Here is a 20,701-nt window from a genome sequence, read left to right on the forward strand (position 1 = left end):
ATTACAAATTAGTATTCGGGGTTAAACAGAATCTTCATTTATCCATGTACACTCCTAAAAATAAAAGTTGCCATAGGGAAACTATTTTGGTTCCCAAAAGACCACCCATATGAAGGTTCCAGAAAGAACTTTTATCTATTTAGATTCATAACAGGCTCCATACAAGAAATGATTATGAATAGATGGTAAAAGATTTGTGAAATACCAATGGCTCATGATTTTAAAAAGACCTTTGCTACATACAATTAAAAAGGCCAAGTCCAAGTTTTCTTAACCAGTTACAGTCCTGTTATATATTTCCATATATTAAAGATTTCATTTTTTCTACATGTTAGGTGATTTTTCAAAGCACAAAGAGCCAACTTTATATGTAAAGAACCCATCCCAGAATGAAATGGCTCTGAGTCAAGAAATAGTTGTTTGAGAAACCACACAACACAGTAAAGAACCCTAAAATGTCATTAAAGAACCAGAAGTTTTAAGACTGTAGCGATGAGAAACTCACATTCTAAACAAATTAAGCAAATAATTATACACATTTTAACAGTGACATTAGACATTCGAAGAATGGCTCTTACAGGCTTTAGTGGACACTAGTAAGGTGAAAACCCACCTCTGACCAAAAAGAATATAAATGCTGTTCTGTTCTGTCACTTGTCAGACAGCTCCTGGATGATTCCCAGCCTTTTTTGGAGACATTGTTGAGGACAAATGTGACAAAAGTGGAAATTGTTGGACAACATGTATCCCATTAGGCCCTGCATGATGCAAACTGTACTGTATTCACCAGTAAGAACATTTTACCAACAATCAAACAAGATGGTGGTGAGATGGTACAGAGATGCTTTGCTGCTTCAAAACCTGAAAGACCTGATATTTATCATAGAACTATGAATTCTGCTCTATTTCAGAAAACTCTTAGGTAGAATTTCTGGTCATCCATCCATATGTTCAGAGACTCCTCCAAAACATTAAAGCAAATGCACATTTATTTATGTAGCTGACAACTTTATACATGGCAACTTACACCACTCATGATATAATAGGTTACATCCACCCCATTGGAGCAGAGGCAGGCCACGTGGCTTCTGCAGGCTCAAACAGTGTCAGTAGTGGGGATTTGAACCCGTAACTTTAGGATTTGCAGTCCAAAGACTTAACCACTACACAACACTTTCTGCTTCCATGTCTAAACTTAAACCCAATGCAGATGTTGTGGCAAGGCCCGAAACAAGCAGTTCATGCTCAGAAAGTTTCTGTATTAACGTAGCTCTTCAAGAAAGTGGGTTAAAATTACTCCAAAGCAACACAAAATATTGATACTGATATATTGGAAATGTTGGATGGCAGATGTTACAGCTAAAGAGGGATCAACAAGTTATTAAGTAAGTATAGGGGGGCATTTAAGTTTTTCACATAGTGCCAATGGTGTTGGATAGCGTTAATTTAATTAATATCATAACTTCAAAATAATAAAAGTGTTTTTATATACACCGCTGCATGCCTTTCGAAACAATGTCAAATCAATTCTGTTTGCCACAGGTGGACTCCAATAAAGACACATCTCAAGAAATTAAACAAATAGAAAACAAAAGCAACATCAGCAAACAGAAAACACTTGACCACAATTTGAAGTGTCACAGCAAAGAGTCTAAATGCTTCTATGAATGAGAGATTTTAATTTTTAAATTTTAATACATTTGCAAACCTATCTGAAAACATGTATTCACTTGGTCGTAATGAGTTATTGAGTGTAGATAGACGGGGAAAAATGGCAAACTGACTCATCACTAATTCTCCAACTTCCCATGTAAGTAGAAAGCTGAAATTTGGCAGGCTTATTCCTTACAGCTTACTTACAAAAGTTAAGCAGGTTTCATTTCGAAATTCTACACGTAACGGTCATAACGGTCGAAAACGGTCGACAACGTCCGCCATGTTGAACTTTCTTATTTATGGCCCCATCTTCACGAAATTTGGTAGGCGGCTTCCCTGCGCTAACCGAAACCGATTTCCTTACTTATTTCGATGGTATGACGCTACTGTCGGCCACCATATTGAACTTTCCAACGTCACCAATTTTCCGACTTCCCGTGTAGGTAGAAGGCTGACCCCATCTTTACAAAATTTGGTAGGTGGTTTCCCTGCACTAACCAAAACCGATGTACGTACTTATTTCGGTGGTATGACGCCACTGTCAGCCGCCATATTGAATTTTGAAAACGTCACTAATTCTCCAACCTTTGAGAGTCCACTGTACACCAAGGGCCTTGGGTCCAGCTTTCAAATTCTAAGCTGCTGACATACAGTAGTTCTTCTGTGCTGCAAGAAACTTAAACTGTTACTACATGAACTTTTCTTTGTTTAGTCAATTTTACTTTCAGTATCAGTTTACCAGTATTTTATGCATATTTACAGTGTGACTACCGTTTACTAGCATTACACTATTAACAAAATTAATTTCAGCTGATTGCCTGGGTGGGATAGTGATGCAGCAGTGAGCTCTGCTTCCTTACAACGTTTGGATTCTGGCTAATTTCCTGGCTAGAATGTGTCCAATTTTGAATTTTCATATTCCCTCAACAATGACACAAGTTCCTTTCTCTGACTTTTGTTTCAACCCAACAAATTAACAATTAGCTTGGCGTAGTTGAGCAATGGCCTGGTGTCGCAGCTACTGCTCATTTATGTCTTGCTTTTCTCATAATTGTCTTGCTCTGAATGAACCGATTCAGAAAAAAAGATGGATGGACGACCAAGACTGAAAGCATCTCAGCAGTTTTCCTGTTCTTCTTTACTGTAATAATATGACAACAATGTGCCACAAACTCTGAATTCAAAACATTGAGGTGTATGTTATAATATATTTGGTTAACACTTTAGGTACTGTGAAAATTACTCATTTAATGTTATGTACTAAGGCCTTGACAAGAACATATTTTGGTGTTACCATGCACTTACAAAGCATTGATAAAGTAGTTATTCATCTCAGGATTGTGGTCTACTAAAATAACCTCACTTTAAAAAGTTTACAGATGGCTTAAATGAACCATATATCTTCTGATATTGCTAATGTCAGTATAAAACCTGTGAATTCTTAATTTTCCCAATTAATTTTGTCTCCATATAAATGGCTTTTATTTGTGCCACACTGCACAGGGACAAAAAAAGAGCTTTACTGAGGTTTTGTAAGTATAATTAAAGAGCAAAAAAAGCCTTTGTTAGGGTCTCATTACATAAAAGTAAATGAGTAATAGATGTGTTTTTGCAGTATCTAAACTAAAGGCTTACCATATATTTCACCTTGGCAGAAGAGATAAAAAGTGTACAAGGGCAGGCTAAAAACAACATTTGGAGATGAACACATGTCTGTCTTTATCTGGCAAGACAAGACCCAAGTGTCCCTGGATGGTATCTCCATGTAATGAAGTTCTTGGCAAACACACTGTGGCCTTCCTCAGAGTCAGCCAGCAACCTCTTAATGCTTAGAACACCACGTCTCTGCCTTACAGATGAAGGCAGACATTTAAAACATGACGGTAATTCAAAAGAGTAGGAAACACAAATAATAAAAACGGAGCTGCATTTACGTACAAGATATGACTAAGAGCTTGAATTTGTTTCCTTTTGTGTACAACTTTCCTGACTTAAAATAATACTATTGTTTTTAAGATTATTTTATTTTCCTGAGAGAGGTGGACATTTCAATGTACAGTACATTCATTTGTCATGCATGTGTAATAAAGTCAAAAGAAAAGAAATGCAATTTTTAGGATATTATTGCTATTTAAGTCTTTATAGCTCATTAGAAATATACCTAATGGTATAGTATTAGCTTAGAAAATGAATGAAATGTAATCATTCAGTTAACATTGAAAAAAGACTGTAATGTGTCATGGGAAAAATGTTCCTCCATCTTCAAAGACGGCAGTCACGGAGCCCAGATGAGAATGCAGAACATTTCTTTTTTTTGCACATAGGTACGCACAAACATCTCAATTCATGGAGTGAGCAATCAATGAAACAATTCATCTGCTTTTATACTTTTTCTGTTTACCTCATCTGAAATATCACATCATATGACTCTTAATATGTAGAACTTTATTACCTCCTCCAATAAACTAACATCACTAGTTATTTCTGACTCATATAAATTCTCCCTTTACTGTGAATACCACTTGGTTCCTAGGGGTGTTTTGCAGATTGTCCCATTGATCTTATCACTGCTTCACAGGAGGGGTGTATGGGTTTTCCCATAAGTTTATTCCTGTTTTCTGGAGGGATATTCATTACTCATTTACCTCATTCTAACCCTGAAAAATTGGATTGGTAGCTTCTTTAGACAGAGACCTCTTGCGCTTTCAGCTCTAAGTTACATGAGTTAAACCTTGTGTTGCATTCACTCCTTTACCTTGTATTTAATAATTAATTCTGTTCATATATAAAATGAATGATCTGTAAAAAGATTATTACATATTAACTAAAAATTCCCTAAATGCTGTTAAGATTTTTTTTTCCAGCATTCTTCCAGTTTGAATTTACATTTTCTTCTTCTCCCTGTCCATTTGACCATACCACATATTTGCCTATGTCTGAATTTTTCAATTATAAACATTAGGTAATCAAGAACTGCCTACACTAGTCTATAATTGTGTTCATAAAAATGATTTATGATATACAGTATATGACATATGATATACCACTTGTCTTGATGTCTAGTTATGCAAGAAATTCAGCTGTAATAATAAAATCATTTACTGATGAATCTGGATAGAATTGAGACATAACTGATATCCACCAATGCCTCCAATTTCATACCTAAACTCTTAGAAATAATTGTTACTTAATGGAATTTTATTTTTCTTTACCGGATTGTGTATTTTCTTGTACAACCATTGCTTGAAAAGCACTTTTTCATTCTAGGAAGGGTTCTTTATAAATGAAGTTGTTTTTTTGTTCTTTGAAAATGTTTCGTATATGTACAAAAAATTTAATCTTTAATGTATGGTAGGCAATGCCATTGCTAGGTTATTTTGTGCGAGCTTATTAATGTGCCAACCAACTTTTCAGTGGCTAACCCGTGTGGTTGGGTCCACAAATCCCAAACACCCCACTATGATCTGTGTCATAGGCGAATGCATAATCCACTTTGGTGCCAGCCTTGATGGTAGGTTACCTAGCAGGACACTAATAATTAAGAAAACCTGAAATTAGCCTGTGTTATTGTATGTATCAAGAGTTCTTTTAAAATTTCAAAAATCTGTTACCATATTATTATGTTTATTTACTGTATACAGCCCATTAATAATCCAAATAAATAAAGGTTCTTTCTTTTGGGTCTTTTAGGAACCAGAAATTGTTCCCATATGGCATCACTCTGAAGAACGACTCTGGCAGCTTTATTTTTAAGAGTGTTGTCAGACTAGTTCACAGTGACAGTGGCTGGAGTCTTAACATAGCAACATTAAGCATATGGCAGAACTGCCAACAACAGGCAGGGGACACCTTTGCACATCCCCATATTCACTCATGTGGGGCCAACAGAGTTAACACGTACATTTTATATAAATGAATGAATGTGACGTTTTACACTGAAAAGTAAAAATATTTGATATAACTAAACAATTAGATTCTAAATCTTGTCAGATAGACTTAATACCATATATACTCAAGTTTAAGTTCTCCTGTAGATAGGTCAGGCCTTGATTTTAATATATAATTTCTGTTAATTTTCAAAGCCATTCGTATAAGTTGAATGCGGAAAACTCATGCTATTGGTCCAAGAGATTACGATATGCTAACACTCACCTGAGAGAGTAACCACTGAGCACACTGCCTTTCTTTTCTATGTATTGTGCCTACGTGACCACACCACGGTAATACCCGAACTATTCCAAAGTGATGTTTGCACTGTTTTGTGTTTTGTCTCACACCCTCATACACCTTTATCGTAAGGGCATCCCTTATCTACAATGGAGCATTTGATCAGTAGAAAATATTAAGCTGGGTTTAAATTAAAAGTCGTTGAAGTGTCGAAAGAAATTTGTAACTGCGCTGCTGCTACAAAGTTCCACGTGTCCAAGAAACCAGAGCGTGATTGGAAGAAGCAAGAAGATGTTAAAAAAAAAAAAAGACTAAATAATCGTCACATTTTTGAACGGGCATATAAGTCAGTGTCTGATTTTATGATTGATTTTTATGTGAGTATATACGGTAGTTCTATTGGACTAATTACCATTCACAAACAGACAAGTGTACAAAATCATTTAACTAAGCTACAGGATAATGGATTATAGAGCATTCTGTACAGAAAATTAAGGGAGGTTATCCTTAAGCTGTACAACACACTTCTGAGACCTCACCTAGAATATGATGTACAGTTTTGCTCATCATATAGCAACAAATAATATAAGGTATGTATGGCATATAATTCAGGTGCATTCAGAGATTGTTAGCAATTTGAAATCTGGAGCATTTTGCGTTCGTAAGAACTACTTACAAACACTCTGAAGTCACTTTAGTTGAACAAAAGTCTTGATGCTGAGAGAAAATAAAAAGCTAAAATTGCTGTTATACAATTAATTTGCATGTTGTAATAAGCACTGCAACATTGGAGACAGACAAACACACACATAGACCACCACAGCTACAGGGTTCCACGCATTTGAGAAGTGCCTATGTCTGCTATGATAGTTTTCTGTCATTTTAACTATTGCATCACTATATGACATAACAACAACAAAAAGAGTTCAGATATGCATTATGGTCTATGGGCATACAACATGATGGCTATTTTGTTATGACATGTTTGCATTTCCAATTAGACAGTGATGTTATGTTTCTTTAGTTATTTGTTTAGCCACACAGTCAGGCCCAGGGTGGTGTGTAGCCCTGTCCATAGTTTCCTGGTGTTGTTAAGCAGCTTTGTTGATTCGGGTGTATTGAGTACTGAAATCTACATGTCCCGTGGCTTTTTGTCATCTGCTGTCTTAAAGCAATCCTTTTGATGAAGTGTGACACACCATTTACATCAAATGCATATTTTTTAGTTCATATTTTCATGATGTGGCAGGCTGGCACCCTACCCGGGGTTTGTTTCCTGCCTTGTGCCCTGTGTTGGCTGGGATTGGCTCTGGCAGACCCCCGTGACCCTGTAGTTAGGATATAGCGGGTTGGATATTAGATGGATGGATGGATAGTTTCATTAATATGAATAATAATAATAATAATAATAATAATAATAATAATAATATGAATATGAATAATATGCTACCTCCATCAAGCTTTCATCATCTCTTACACTATCATCGTAATGGTAAACAACAGAAAGCACACAGAGTACCTGCAACTACATACCGGTCATTTATTGATGCTGCCGAATGCCAATTTATAATCTGATGCTACCGAACCCTTGCATTAGGTTATCTTTATTTTTAAAACATGCAGTGTGCTCTCTACACACATAGCACACATTTATATGTATAAAAGGTTTTTTTTAGGGCAAATATTCAACTATAGTGGTTCATGATAAACAAAAGCTTGCTGTCTGCTGGACCAGGTTAACAAGAGTAGGTCTGATCTTTGCAGTTCAAAATCTCAGCCCCTTCTTTATATGACGCCTTCATGGGGCATTGGATTGGTTTAGAAATGTGACACTCTCTAATTTTTCCTATTCGGTTTTTAGCAAAATTTATTCATGGTTGTCTCCAGATGTAAAGATTATCCATCTGGCTTCAGCGAAACTAACAGCCTCCTCACTCACTGGTACAAGAAAAAAAAATCCTCATATATACAGTATATATATTATCATTTCAATTCATTTTGATATCTAGTTATGTAAGACATAATAAATTAATTTTAGGACATTTTCATACCATATTTTGTTCAGGAATTTTTACACTTACAATAAAGAGTGTCACAGAAGCACTTGGTTGGCGCTGACCCGACACAGACTGACACATTGTCTGTGGGATACGCCTTCCTTGTACCCACAGACACAACACAGTCCCCAAAAAGACACACAATGGAAAACCCAAAAACACAGCAAAAATCACTCCTCTTCCTCCACTCCTCCCAGACAGCTTTTTCGTTGTTTTCGTCGTCGTCATCGTCCTCCCATCTCTAGCAAGCCGAGTAGTGGCTGCAGGCTCTTCTTATAGCCCACGCAGAAGTGCTTCAGGTGATAATTAACCTAATTTAGGCTGCACTTCTGGGTGTGGCTGCATTCCAGCCCACATGGACTCGCTAAGCCGTGCAACTCCTCCCGGTGGTGGCCACAGAGCCCAAAAGTGCTGAGTCCTGAAGTCCCATGCCTGTGGCCCCCAATGTAACCCATGAGGGCTGCCACCACGCGTTCTGGGATACATAATGTGCATCCCATGACTGCTCCCCTTGTCCCAATGTCGAAGGGGCATCCCAGCTGGGCATGGGTCTCGGCTGTTTGCCACAAGATTAAACCAACAGGGTGATCAGAAAGATTTGAAGTTGTTTGTACAAGCCACATCAGCCAACCCCAGGGTTTAACTTCCTAATGGGATACGAAGGATCAACGTTATTCCTTTTAAGAAAACTATAAAAACCATTAGGACAGGTAATTTCCACATGTGGAGTGTGGATTTTTGTGGTTCCTGATTGTGAATATGATAATATTTTTGAGATTTGATTCTTTACTGGTTGCACTAGCACTCTATGAATCTCTTACAGGTTAAAAATTTTGACTTTTAGACTATTTTAGGGACAGTGATTCTGAATATGATGTTATTTTTGATCCCTTATTAGAGAGCTACCCCTCTATGGACCTCTATCAGATGGTGAAAAAAATTACAGATTTTTATTTCAATCAAGATTATGTTGAATTGAAACACATTCTAATTTTTCAAATACTTGGCACAATTATTGTTGTTTATTATGTACTTCTACCCCCTGTATATTATTACATTTCTTTTGAACATCCCAAATTAGGGATTGCCAGTTCTTACTTTTAATTTGCCTTCACTTGTAATACAGACATTTAATTTACTTTTGTAATTGTAATTTTTTTAGTATTATTTTTAAAGCTGTTTTGAGCTACACCAGTTGAAATTTTACTATGAAATGCTGGTTGTTTTTTATTCTAGTTCCAAATTTTATTACAGTAGTTGATGTTTAATGTTTGATATTATTTTGTATCCAGTGTCATTTATTTGACTATTTTCTGTGCCATTGTTCCTTTTGTATATCTTCATATATAATACGCTACTGTGGCTGTTTGTTTGTCTGTCAAGCATTTTAAATCACCTATAGCACCTATTGACCTGAAATTTGGTACACATATAATACGTGACGTCTACTATCCGCTTTCGTGGTGATGATTTTTATTACTCTTTTATTTTTATTTCATTTTATTGTAGAATCAACTCTCGGCAGCGCACAGCAGGGTGGCTGTCCAGCGCATGCGTATGGGTGCCGTTCTCATTCCTTACCACCGTCGCTAATCATTCTTGAGGCAGATTGAAGACTTAAGTGCCCGTTTAAGTGAAAAATTAAAGAAAACATATTAAGCATTTGCAACACAAAACTAACTTAGTCAGTTTTAACGCGAAAAGATGCCGATGAAAGAAGAGAGGCAGCAGGCCGCTAGGGTGGAGAAAAGAAGAGCTGCTCAGGAAGCAGTAAGTGCATCAATCTCTGAGCAAACGAATGATAAATGTACAGAGAAAACTAGGAATGCTCAAGTCAAGTGTACACCGTTACTGGTATTTCAATATTAGTGAATAGCTTTAAGCTTGGGAAAGGGCTATATAAATGACATGCATTGTTATAATTATTATTATTATTATTATTATTATTATTATTATTAAATGTGGATGTAATTCAGTAATTATCACAGTTTAAAATGCAACAACATTCTTATAGTTTTATAGTAGTGGGAAGCTGAAACCAGTCTTGTCAGTACAAGAGGCTATCACAGTAAATGCCACTTATTTAAAGAAACATCTTCTCCCAAAGATGTAAAAGAGAGACGATGAGTTTAACACTACAGTATTAAAGTAAAACACAAATTCTGAACAGTGCAACAATGATAATAACAATTACATATCCAACAAATAAACAGGCAGTCATATTAGAGAACAGTTCTGTATACTCATGCTACAAACAGTTCCATGTCTTTGTTTTAATTCCTTGGAAAAGAATCACAGGTAAATAGTCCATTTCAATATAATAGAGGATGGCCACTCACATGACCAAGAAATGTCAGAAAATTAATTTTGGAGATTGTGAAGAAGACAACCATAAAGTAGAGGAGCCTACACATTTTGGGACAAGCTGTCCATTCTTCAAGGCCAAGCAGTGTAGTTCTACAAATTCTCTAATATAACCATCTGTTAATTTGTTGGTTTAAATAATTGTTTATATGATTATTGAACTGATCAGAATGTTTTGTATTTTGCTTTAATAATTTAGTATTGTGCTTATCTTTTCTGTTTTGTATCTTCTTTGTAGCACAAGAGGCAATGTAGGAACCAGCCCTGGTCCATTGCAGGACACACTTATCATATGATAGACACAGTTTTATCTTTATACAGTATATTTGCTTTTACTGAAATAATGGTTCATTATGAAGATCGAACAGAAAAAGAGAAGTGGACTGCTTGCTCAATTACTTAATCAAAAAAATTCCAAAACCATCTGCAAGTTCATTTTTGGATGTTGGTGATTTTTAAATGTCATTTTGTGACTCGGGCTGCAAATTCTACATTTGTGAAATCCATACTTTCTCTGCAAATAATTATTTGTTTTTTTAAGTCCTTGAAATGATTTTGTTATCATGGCACTGATTTGTGCTTAAAATAGACCTTTTCGGCCGATGTAATGAAGAGCTTCCTGTTTAAACGGGGCTGTGAGACGTGAATTCAGCTCTTCGGCGCACCTCATTTGATATTTTCCAGCAAACAAACAAAACAAGCCGTATTTTACGACTTTAATCACAGTTGGAGTAATAATTATGTTGTAGTGGTCATTTTAGATTGGCTAAAATTTAAACAATGACCGTTGTTAATACTCAGCCGTCATTACTTAGTTTGCCAATAGATGTCAGAAGGACGGATGCCAAATCCAAACTGCCCAAAGATAGATTTTGACGTACCATGCAAATGGCGATACGTTCTAAATTACTTACAGTTCCGGAGCTGTTGAGGGATTTAAGCCAGTCGACGATGTTAGTCCTGGAAAGTATGCCCCACCATACCAACGTTTGAAAAACCAACCAAACTTACTGTTATCTGCTTGAACCAACAACGACTTACTATATTTGGCTGTCCAACGGCGTCACTGAAGCATTCGAACATTCTTAGCCAATCATGCAATACTGCATCTGCGTTTGTCATGTTATGTTCTAACTAGAGTCCCATTGAATGGTTCTAACTTGTATTGAGTCGAGGTATTGATGCAAACACCATACAGTACATACGGGGTATTGACGCGAACACCATACATACGGATAGTATCAAATTATATATAAGGATTTCAGCCCTTTTATTATAAGACTTTATCTAAATGGATTTTATAATGCTTGTATGAAAGACACACCAATTCTTTTCCTAAGCTGGATCTCTTTAATACATAGTCCTTGGCTACAGTTGTCTATCCCAGCAGCATTTGATCCACTGTAGAGGATGTTAACACAAAAAGGGGGCACTGTTATAGCCATTCATAAAGTACCATTCACTAGTCACGTCAACACAGAGTGGCAATGTGATTAATGTTGATTAACACATTCAGGTATTCTTTACAGTGCATGTGACAACACTACTACTAGTCATTTACTTTCCTAACTGGGACATAATGCTGAGATGACTTCCATCTAATAAGGTCTTTGGTAACATGTTGAGCCTCACCCCAGGTGAGATTCATCTCCTTTAAATCAGATGTCAATGCCCTCTGCCATGTTGCTTTTGACCATCCTTGTTTCCTCTTCCAGATGGAGCCCATCTAAGAGATACTTTTGGAATACACTCTTGTCCATTCTTAACACATGCCCAGGTCATCTCACATGGCATGGTTTGATGTTAAGGACTACATACAGACAATTTGTCTTCAGGTAGAGTTCATCATTAGAAATCTTTTCAGGCCAGAATATCCCACAAATCTTCCTCAGACATTTATTTTGGAAGATATTGGGAGATCACTAGTCACTTTGAGTTACCGTGCAAAATTGTGCTCCATGTAGAAAAACAGTCTTCACATTGCTGTTATAACGCCAGGTCTTAGTCTGTAGGTTTTATTGTCTTGACCTCCAGATAGACTGAACACTGGAAAAGGTGATGCAAGCCTTCCTTAATCTTGCCCTGTCATCTTTACTGACTGCATTATCAGTACTGACAATGCTTACCAAATAGGTACATTTCTTTCCATTTACTGTGACCGGGTAATGAGGCTTTGGGTTGATGTGCATCACTTTAGATTTGAGGGGCTGATAAACCGATCAATTTGTTTGTTGTATATATTCAGTCTATCCATCTTCCCTTGCAGGTGGACTGTACAGCAGGGTTAACTGCAAAGTTCAAATCTTGGTCCGCTAAATGTCCCCGGATTTCTATGATGTGATATTTTGCATCATCTTGTCAATGGCTTCTACGAAGAGGAATGGAGAATAGTGCAGTCTCATCTTTCACTCATCTCAACCTGGAGCTATTCTGTTAGATTGACATCAAAAACAATGCCTCATCCAACATTTTGATGAAAAGCCCTATTAAGGTAATCATCACAATAATGACACTGTAGACCTAGAAACATAAAATAACATAAATTTCTAAAACCTGCTTAATCCAATTGAGGGTTATGGAGGCCTACAGCATATACTGGCAGCACTGGATGCAAGACTGGATACAACCCTGGAAGGCACTAGTCCATCACAAGGCCTACTTACACAAACATATATTGACACTGTCACACAAGGCCAAAGAAGAGTTGGCAAGTAACCTAACCTGCACATCTTTGGTGATACGGGTAAAGGTGGAGTAGGAAATCCACATAAACAATTACTAGACACAGGATTCAGACTCAGGATGCAGCATTTCTGACTTCCGTTCTACCATGCTTGTTTTGCATTTAGGGAAATTACAGGAGTCACCATAACCCAAGGTGCAGTTTATGAGTCTCACTCTAAAATGTCACATTAATGATAATTGAATTTCTGGTGTGTAGCCAGCCTTTTATCCAAAATTATTCAAAAAGGCCCAAAACGTTAAAAAAAAAAAAAAAATCAATGCTATTAAATAAAGACAAAGGAGGCCATGGCAAAGAAAGCACATAATGTAGCAAATAAACAGAAGTAAGACAAGCAAACCTACAGCTGCTGCGTGCCACCTGGGGGGCTGCATCTGCACCTACCAACTAGGGTGGGTAGCTGTGGTTATTACCACTAAGCACTTCTTTAAACATCACTTCCACTTTTCCTTCTCTTAAGCCCTATTCAAATGGGATTACCTATCAGAACATATGTCTGTACAGTCACATTTACCACACAACATCAATTATTTTTAGCATGATATGTCTGGAAAAACTACAGAGATAGCCATAGCTTCTACAGTCACTTCAAAACAGCAGCACACATTACATTTACATAACTATTGTCAGTCAGTCATTTTCCAACCCGCTATATCCTAACACTAGGGACAAGTCAGGATCGCCAATGCACTAAACTTGCATGTCTTTGGACTGTGGGAGGAAACCGGAGTACCCAGAGGAAACCCACGCAGACACAAGAATAACGTGCAAACTCCATGCAGGGAGTACCCGGGAAGCGAACCCAGGTCTCCTAACTGCAAGGCAGCAGCACTAACACTGCTCCACCGTGCCACCATGTAACTATTGTTCCACCCTATAATATGAAAAAAAAGAAAATAAACTTATATCCTAATTACAGGGTCATGGGGGTCTACTGGAGCCAATCCCAGCCAACAAGGCAGGAAACAAACCCCAGGCAGGGTGCCAGCCCACCACAGGGCACGCACACATACACACACCAAAGACAATTTAGAATCACCAATGCACCTAACCTGCATGTCTTTGGACTGTGGGAGGAAACCGGAGCACCAGGAGGAAACCCACGCAGACATGGGGAGAACATGCAAACTCCATTCAGGGAGGACCCGGGAAGTGAACCCGGGTCTCCTAACTGCGAGACAGCACCGCTACCATCTGTGCCACTCAGAAAATAAGCTTGAATATGTGAATTATTTAAAAGCAGCCTGACATACAATTGGACAAGAAGAAATATTCATTCATTAATTTATTATCAATTGACTTAAACAAGATAAAAACATGTCTTGTGGGTGTTTACCTAAAGATGCTGCAGCCATGAGTCCTCTGATAAGAATTTTGAATTTGGAGTGCCTTCCTCCTCCTATTCATCCACTTGACTGATGCAGTATGAATTGGGTTGAAATGATTCAGTGTGGGTCACACAGAGCGTGGTGGACAAGTTTTTCCACTGCCTCCATTTTTTTCCACAAAAACATTCAAAAATCCCACACTGGGGAAATTCCATTTTTACAGGAAATAACAGACTGTTACTGACATGTTGATTTGCACAGGACTACTTTAACCTTGGGTTATATTTTAAAGACTTTTTATAGAAGGTAGAGGTGTCTGTAATTTTTACTGACATGTGAATGCGCAGTCCGCAAAAGATAACTTGACATGAGTGATTCAGACAGGAATAAAACAACAGGGGTCCTCTGGTAATAATTACTTTATAAATTGACATTGACATTGACATTGACCTAACCTCCCGGTTTAAAACTAACCTAATCCAAACAAGGCCTAAACCTGCTGTCTTTTCCTCTAGTCAGCTGAGCCCTTACATAAACTCTTGATTTCATTTGCTATGTTTAAGCCAGGGCTTTGTCCCTGGTTCATGTAAAGTTTTCTTTAATTTTGTATTTTTGTTGTCTTTTGAATATTTTGTTATTGTTTTTCTTTTTTCTTAGTATGGCACCCTGCCCAGGATTGGTTCCTGCCTTGTGCCCTGTGTTGGCTGGGATTGGCTCCAGCTTAGGATTCAGCGGGTTGGAAAATGGATGGATGGATTTTAGCCTTTACCGGTTTGTACTGCTATTGAGTTTATTTGTTGTTTTGCTGTTCTGTATTATGTTAATCATGGATGTTTAAGTTTTAATTATCCACTGTAGGAGGAGAACGGGCATCCCGGCTGGATTGGAGGATATCCCATTTTCCAGACAGGATGCCAGTGTGATAATGCAAGAAAACTGGCTGGAGGGACAAGGAAATGAATTTACCCTGCCTGTATACTATAGCAGATGGACTGAGAAAAGCCATGGATATGAAGTACTTCCATCCCCCATACACCAGGTGGCAGTGGTCCTTGTATAGGAAACTGGTTGGGACATCTGCAGGGTTGCTTGAGAGATGGAGTCTAGAAGTGCAGCCCTGTCAGGGTCCCTGGGGATTGAGAGGGGGTGCTGTTGGAGGAGGACCTGCCTACTTTTCTTATGGCCCCGATATGTTTCCTGGAGAATATGCCGTATCACCGGAAGCATAGTCGGGAGGCAACAGGCAACACTCAGTGGAGGTAGTGGAGGTTGTTATGGGTTATTGAGTGTACAATGAAGGGCAAAACTGGGAATTCTATCCATTAAAACATAAATTTATGGCACTATTAATTGTGCAGAAAGTAAAGTGGTGTGAATACTTTCTGAATCCACTGTATATGGTGAGACTACATCACAAAAGCAACCTGTCCTTCACCATCAGACAACATGCAAATAGTTCAGTTAATTATTGAATTATTGTCTTTTATTTACATTTTAGTTTGTACTCTATAAATAAAATTTACTTTTGCATAAAAAGTCTTATGACCAATAATCTTTATTCCATTACATGCCAACAGGTAAATAAAATAAATTGTATATTGTTGACATGCTGTATAGTCAGTATTACATTACACATTTTCTTAGCATGAGTCATAATAATACTTTTACAATAATGATTTTGATGTGTGTATTAAACACAAAATTGTGTATTGTTGAGGGAATAGTAATTGTTAACTGCATTAATATTACTTTGGCTAACTGTTCACTGGTCAATGCTTCTGACAGTTTGTTGACGTTTATATGATCAGCCAATCATTTAACGGTAAAATTAAGTCCTAATTGTTTGCAGTGGAGCACCACGTTCAAGCCTGATTCCAGCCTTATCCAATGCTACTAGCACGGTCTTCAGCTCCCTGCCACCCTAAAGTTGGAATTTCAAGGTTCATTACGTGGTTGGATGGAAGAATTCCCTGAACTGACATCCCATCCAGTGTTTGTTCTAACTGTGCTATCGGAATAGATCATATAATGATTCATTCAGAAAATGGATTATCGTTAGTGTTCTCCTTTTCATGTACATTAATATGTATTGTTGTTTGTACAGCAGCTGTTGAATGTTGCTACTGAATGTAATATATTTCCTATCTCCCTGGGTACTGCCCCAAGTGAGTGATGAGTCACCTGCAGCGATGAACCAAATCTTTTTTTTTTTTTTGTCGCCTGGCAAAAACAGGAAAGCCGAGAGAAACGGTTGAAAAAAAAAGTAAAAAAATCATGAAACCTGAAAATAGAGGAACAGTCCGCGGCTCCGCCTTCCGTGGGTTAAATGAGGACACAACCGGCAGGAAACAAATAAGTGTGAGATGAAGATTAAACGGCGCTCGTACTAAGAGAAGGAGAGTGTGAAAAAAACAAGCGAGGACAAAGTGAAATACACAGTATATAAAGTTCGTGTCCGCTTTGACCCTGTCACAAAGGTAGCTTTATCAAGCTACTACTGTACGTACAGAATGTTGATTGAATTTGCCTAAGGTTCCTCTTTCTTTGTTTGTGTAAACTTTGCTCCTTCGAATCGAAAGAAAGTTCGGCTTTTTTTTTTTTTGCGTTTGATCTGTTATTGTGACAATTATATTATTGAACATATCTCTTGCTGTCAATTTAAAACAATTCACGATGGGTAAATTATTAATTTATATAAACTCTTAAGTGTGCATCCTAAGTAATCTTCTTGTTATTAATTGTACCACTTGTATGCAAATCGGTTTCAGACCTGTTCTATAACAATAAAGCCTGAGCTGTGATCATTTTTGCAACCATTTTAAGAGTTGCAGCTTTACCAGGCATGCTTTTTATAAACGTGCAAAGCGACTGTGACCTCGCGTCCATCACTATGCACACTCCTGCAGACATCTACAGTCTCTCATGCCGACACAATTCAGAGACGCTCTTGTTACCCGCACTGAGACTTCTTTTGACGGCTAAGTAAAAACTGGTGTGGTTATTTCATGAGCAAACTAGCCTTTAATCTACCAGTCAGCTCTTTTTTACTTGGCAGATTTCCCCAAGTGATGCCCGCAATTATGTGAATGCCGTTTTAACACAAGAATACATAATTTGGCATTTATGATGTCATGCCAATAATTCGTAGTTGACATTTGAATGCTTTAGAAAACCGAGAGTGGGAAGTTGGGGGGGGCAGTACAACACGTCGAGAACAGAGTGTACCAAGAGCAGCAAAACATGCAACGTATGGGAAACACCGAGGTCTAGCCGCCGAAAATAACTTGTTCCTGAAAAGAATGACTATAATAGCGCAGTGTGTCATTTCTCTAGAACTGACCCTGGCATGCCGTTCAACGGACAGAAAGTGCTATCTTTAATTTGAGCTAAATCTTTAGATGTCACACAAACATGCTCTCCCAAAGCACGTACAAGCCAAAATTGTTAAAGTTACACTGTAAAAAATTACAGTAAAAATACAGTAAATTACCGTATATTTTTCACAGTAATAAACCGTAGTACAATTAATGGTATAAAAATGTATTTAAACAGAAAAATGTATGTATATTTACATTTAAGTAGTATTTTAGCGGCCATTGTCAATTAGTTGTTTGAATGTGTAAGAATATTTTTTAGGTAACTGTTGTATTGCCATTAAATCACGTTAATTTTGTATTAAAACACTGAATGTTTGTAATAATACTGTATGTACTATTAAAGTTTTAATGTCCAGGTTTTCTCAAAAATATATTAAGTACCTTATTTAGTTTTGTTGTAGGGCTATGTTTTTTGGTTTTTTTTTTTCATACAAATTATTTATTTAACAGATCCTTAATAAAACGATAATGTTAAATATTGTTGATTCTTTTAGTTCTTTAAACTTAATCGATACTAAATCAGTTTAAGTAGCTTAGCCAAACACTGCCTTTAATGCTGTAGGTATTGTGAGGTACTGTCTTGTTTTGCTACTTAGTAATCGAACATGCATGTTTAGTTTTTAATTATAGTTTTTTTTTTTTTAATGCTTTAATGATTTTTGTGTTTGGGTGGTTTTCTCTTAGCTTCACACATTTTTTCTTTTTATTAGTGTGTAAAAAGTGGTCTTTTATTAAACAAGATGACATTTAAAATGTATATACATGTATTTTAATATACACGATTCAATTTGTATTGTTCAACTAACGGCGACAAACTTTCAGCTCGCATATATTATGGTAAATAAATACATAAATAAACTACCAATTCAATTGCCTATATATGTTGACGTTTATCTGACTTCTGCTGGCATTTGGCAAAACCAAACATCCCCAAATGCATGAAGTGGGCCACAAAATTACATGCTTCATTCTGTCACATACGCTATTTGCATTCACACATTCGCTGAAACTGTTATTTTCATTTATTACAGAAACCGCTAATGTCGACAACTCAGCAGTATAAATTCAAGAAGTTACACTTTGCTGTTTGCTCGGGGCGTCATTGAATTATTCTTCCACAGCCAGCGTTCAGTAGCAGATGTTTTAATACTTCCGCCTTATAATTGACTCCTCTTTCGGACACGACGAGTGGCTACCTAATGTGATTGACACATGTTCGTCATTTTCCCGTCATGCACGCCTCTCGTTCTTATTAGGTCACGTGGTTGTTTAAGTAGTTGGCGTTTCAAAGTTGTCGAAGAGTTGGCGTGTTACAGAAAAGTTATAAAGTGTGTTTAAAATAGGGAGCAGTTTAAATTGCTTATTTTTGTTCTGAAATAACAAGTAAGTCCCCTTTGTTTTTTTTCTTTTGTTGAAATGCAAAGATACGCTTTAGTTTATTTCGCCAGCTGCTCTTGAAATGATGTAAACGATATTCATTTTAAAGTGAGATAGAAAAGCGAGGCATTTTATATTTGTCATTGGATACTTTTAGTTAAAAAATTGTAATATGGTTATATAAACATTTATGCGAAGCTAAATTGGTTACGCGACATTTACTGCCTTCGTGTTATAGAGTTTTTCAGAGCCGAAACAGATAGATAGGCCTTGGGGAGAAAAAAAGTACGTGCTAAGCGGTTTTTCAAACGCAAACGAGAAATTTGCGTTCTTTTACTGGTAACAGTACCAGCGTGTCATATCCATTTTTGTGCTTTGTGGGCGCAAAAGTCAAATTCCTTGCTTATCGCACACGTTTCAATTAGTCTGCCCTGATTTTCATTTTTTGCAATGTTTATATGTAAATTTTGTAAAGCAGTTTTCCTACATTCAAGCCATATGTAGACCATTGTATTCCTCACAAAAGTGAAGCACATGCAACTTTTTCATGTGGCCTTGCATCTTGTAAACGTGAATTTATGAAATACAATGCGTTCAAAAGTCATGTCTACAGAAATCATGCAAACTACACACTCCCCAAGTTGCCCAGTGATCTGGGGTCATTTGTATGCACTTCATTGTTGTGCAAAAAGCAATGCAAAGATGAAAAGGATCTTTTTTCCCATCTTAGGTTACATATGGCCAGGAGTGAAACTGTGACCTGCCCTTACAAAGGCTGCACAAAGAGTTTTAAGATTAAGTCTTCATTCACTGCACATATCTCAAGAAATCACAAGTCTAATTCTAGGAATAGTTGTTGTAGCTCTGGTCAAAGTTCTTCCAGGATAGCATAGGAAAGCAGCTTGACAGAAAACCCCACAGAGGATGACATAGGTGATGGTGTGGAAAATCTAGAACAGTTAAACTTAAGGAACCTGGCAATGTTTTATTTAAAATTGCAAGTTAAATATCAGGTACCATCTGCCACAGTCCAGAGGATTGTGGAAGAGATGGAAGACTTGAATGCCTGGTCTCAGAAATATATAAAACAGCAGCAGGAATTGGAATTGAAGAGCAAGTCATCAGTGTCACATGAGAATGTGTGCAGCATTATGAATATACTTCCCAACTGCCTCACAGCCAACATCTCTAAGAAGTGTACACACAAGAAAACGTTTTTATCAATCATATTTTAATTGTAGAAAACCTAAGACTATTTATCTTGGAACTGATGAAAAACAAAATCTAAGATATTTACAGTATGTACCTCTAAAGTTAACGTTATTAGGGCTTTTAAGCAATAAAGATGTACTTAAAAATGTACATGGAGAAGTGTTTTGAAACCACGGTCCAGTATTCTTTCTGACATGCAAGATGGCTCCGTGTTTACGTCAAATGTTCTGTTCAGCCAGTCTGCTAATTCTTGTTCAAGATGTATTTGAGGTTGTCAATCCTCTTGGCTCAGCTAAGAAAAAGTGCAAAGTTTTGGCTGTCTTTTGACTCTTGAAATTTTCAACCCCATCATCGTTGTAATCCTGACAACATGCAGCTGGTGATGCTGTGCTATGAGAAAGATTGAAAACGATTTGGCCA

The 20,701-nt window shown here is 37.1% G+C and overlaps 2 long non-coding RNA genes across 5 annotated transcripts in view; both read left to right on the plus strand.

Annotated features, from left to right (window-relative positions):
* LOC120526212 overlaps positions 1-15,012 on the plus strand; it is a 48,747-nt gene extending 33,735 nt beyond the window's left edge. Inside the window, exons 2-3 of the long non-coding RNA XR_005633101.1 lie at positions 12,511-12,735; positions 14,973-15,012. This is a non-coding gene — a long non-coding RNA (uncharacterized LOC120526212). The remainder of the gene's footprint in view (positions 1-12,510; positions 12,736-14,972) is intronic.
* A 34-nt stretch (positions 15,013-15,046) lies between these two features.
* LOC120526213 overlaps positions 15,047-20,701 on the plus strand; it is an 8,467-nt gene continuing 2,812 nt past the window's right edge. For all 4 annotated transcript variants that reach the window (XR_005633102.1, XR_005633103.1, XR_005633104.1 and 1 more), the window contains exons 1-2: positions 15,047-15,086; positions 15,174-19,075. This is a non-coding gene — a long non-coding RNA (uncharacterized LOC120526213). The remainder of the gene's footprint in view (positions 15,087-15,173; positions 19,076-20,701) is intronic.

The sequence above is a fragment of the Polypterus senegalus genome, chromosome 3 (genome assembly GCF_016835505.1).
Source record: "Polypterus senegalus isolate Bchr_013 chromosome 3, ASM1683550v1, whole genome shotgun sequence".
Taxonomy (NCBI): domain Eukaryota; kingdom Metazoa; phylum Chordata; class Cladistia; order Polypteriformes; family Polypteridae; genus Polypterus; species Polypterus senegalus.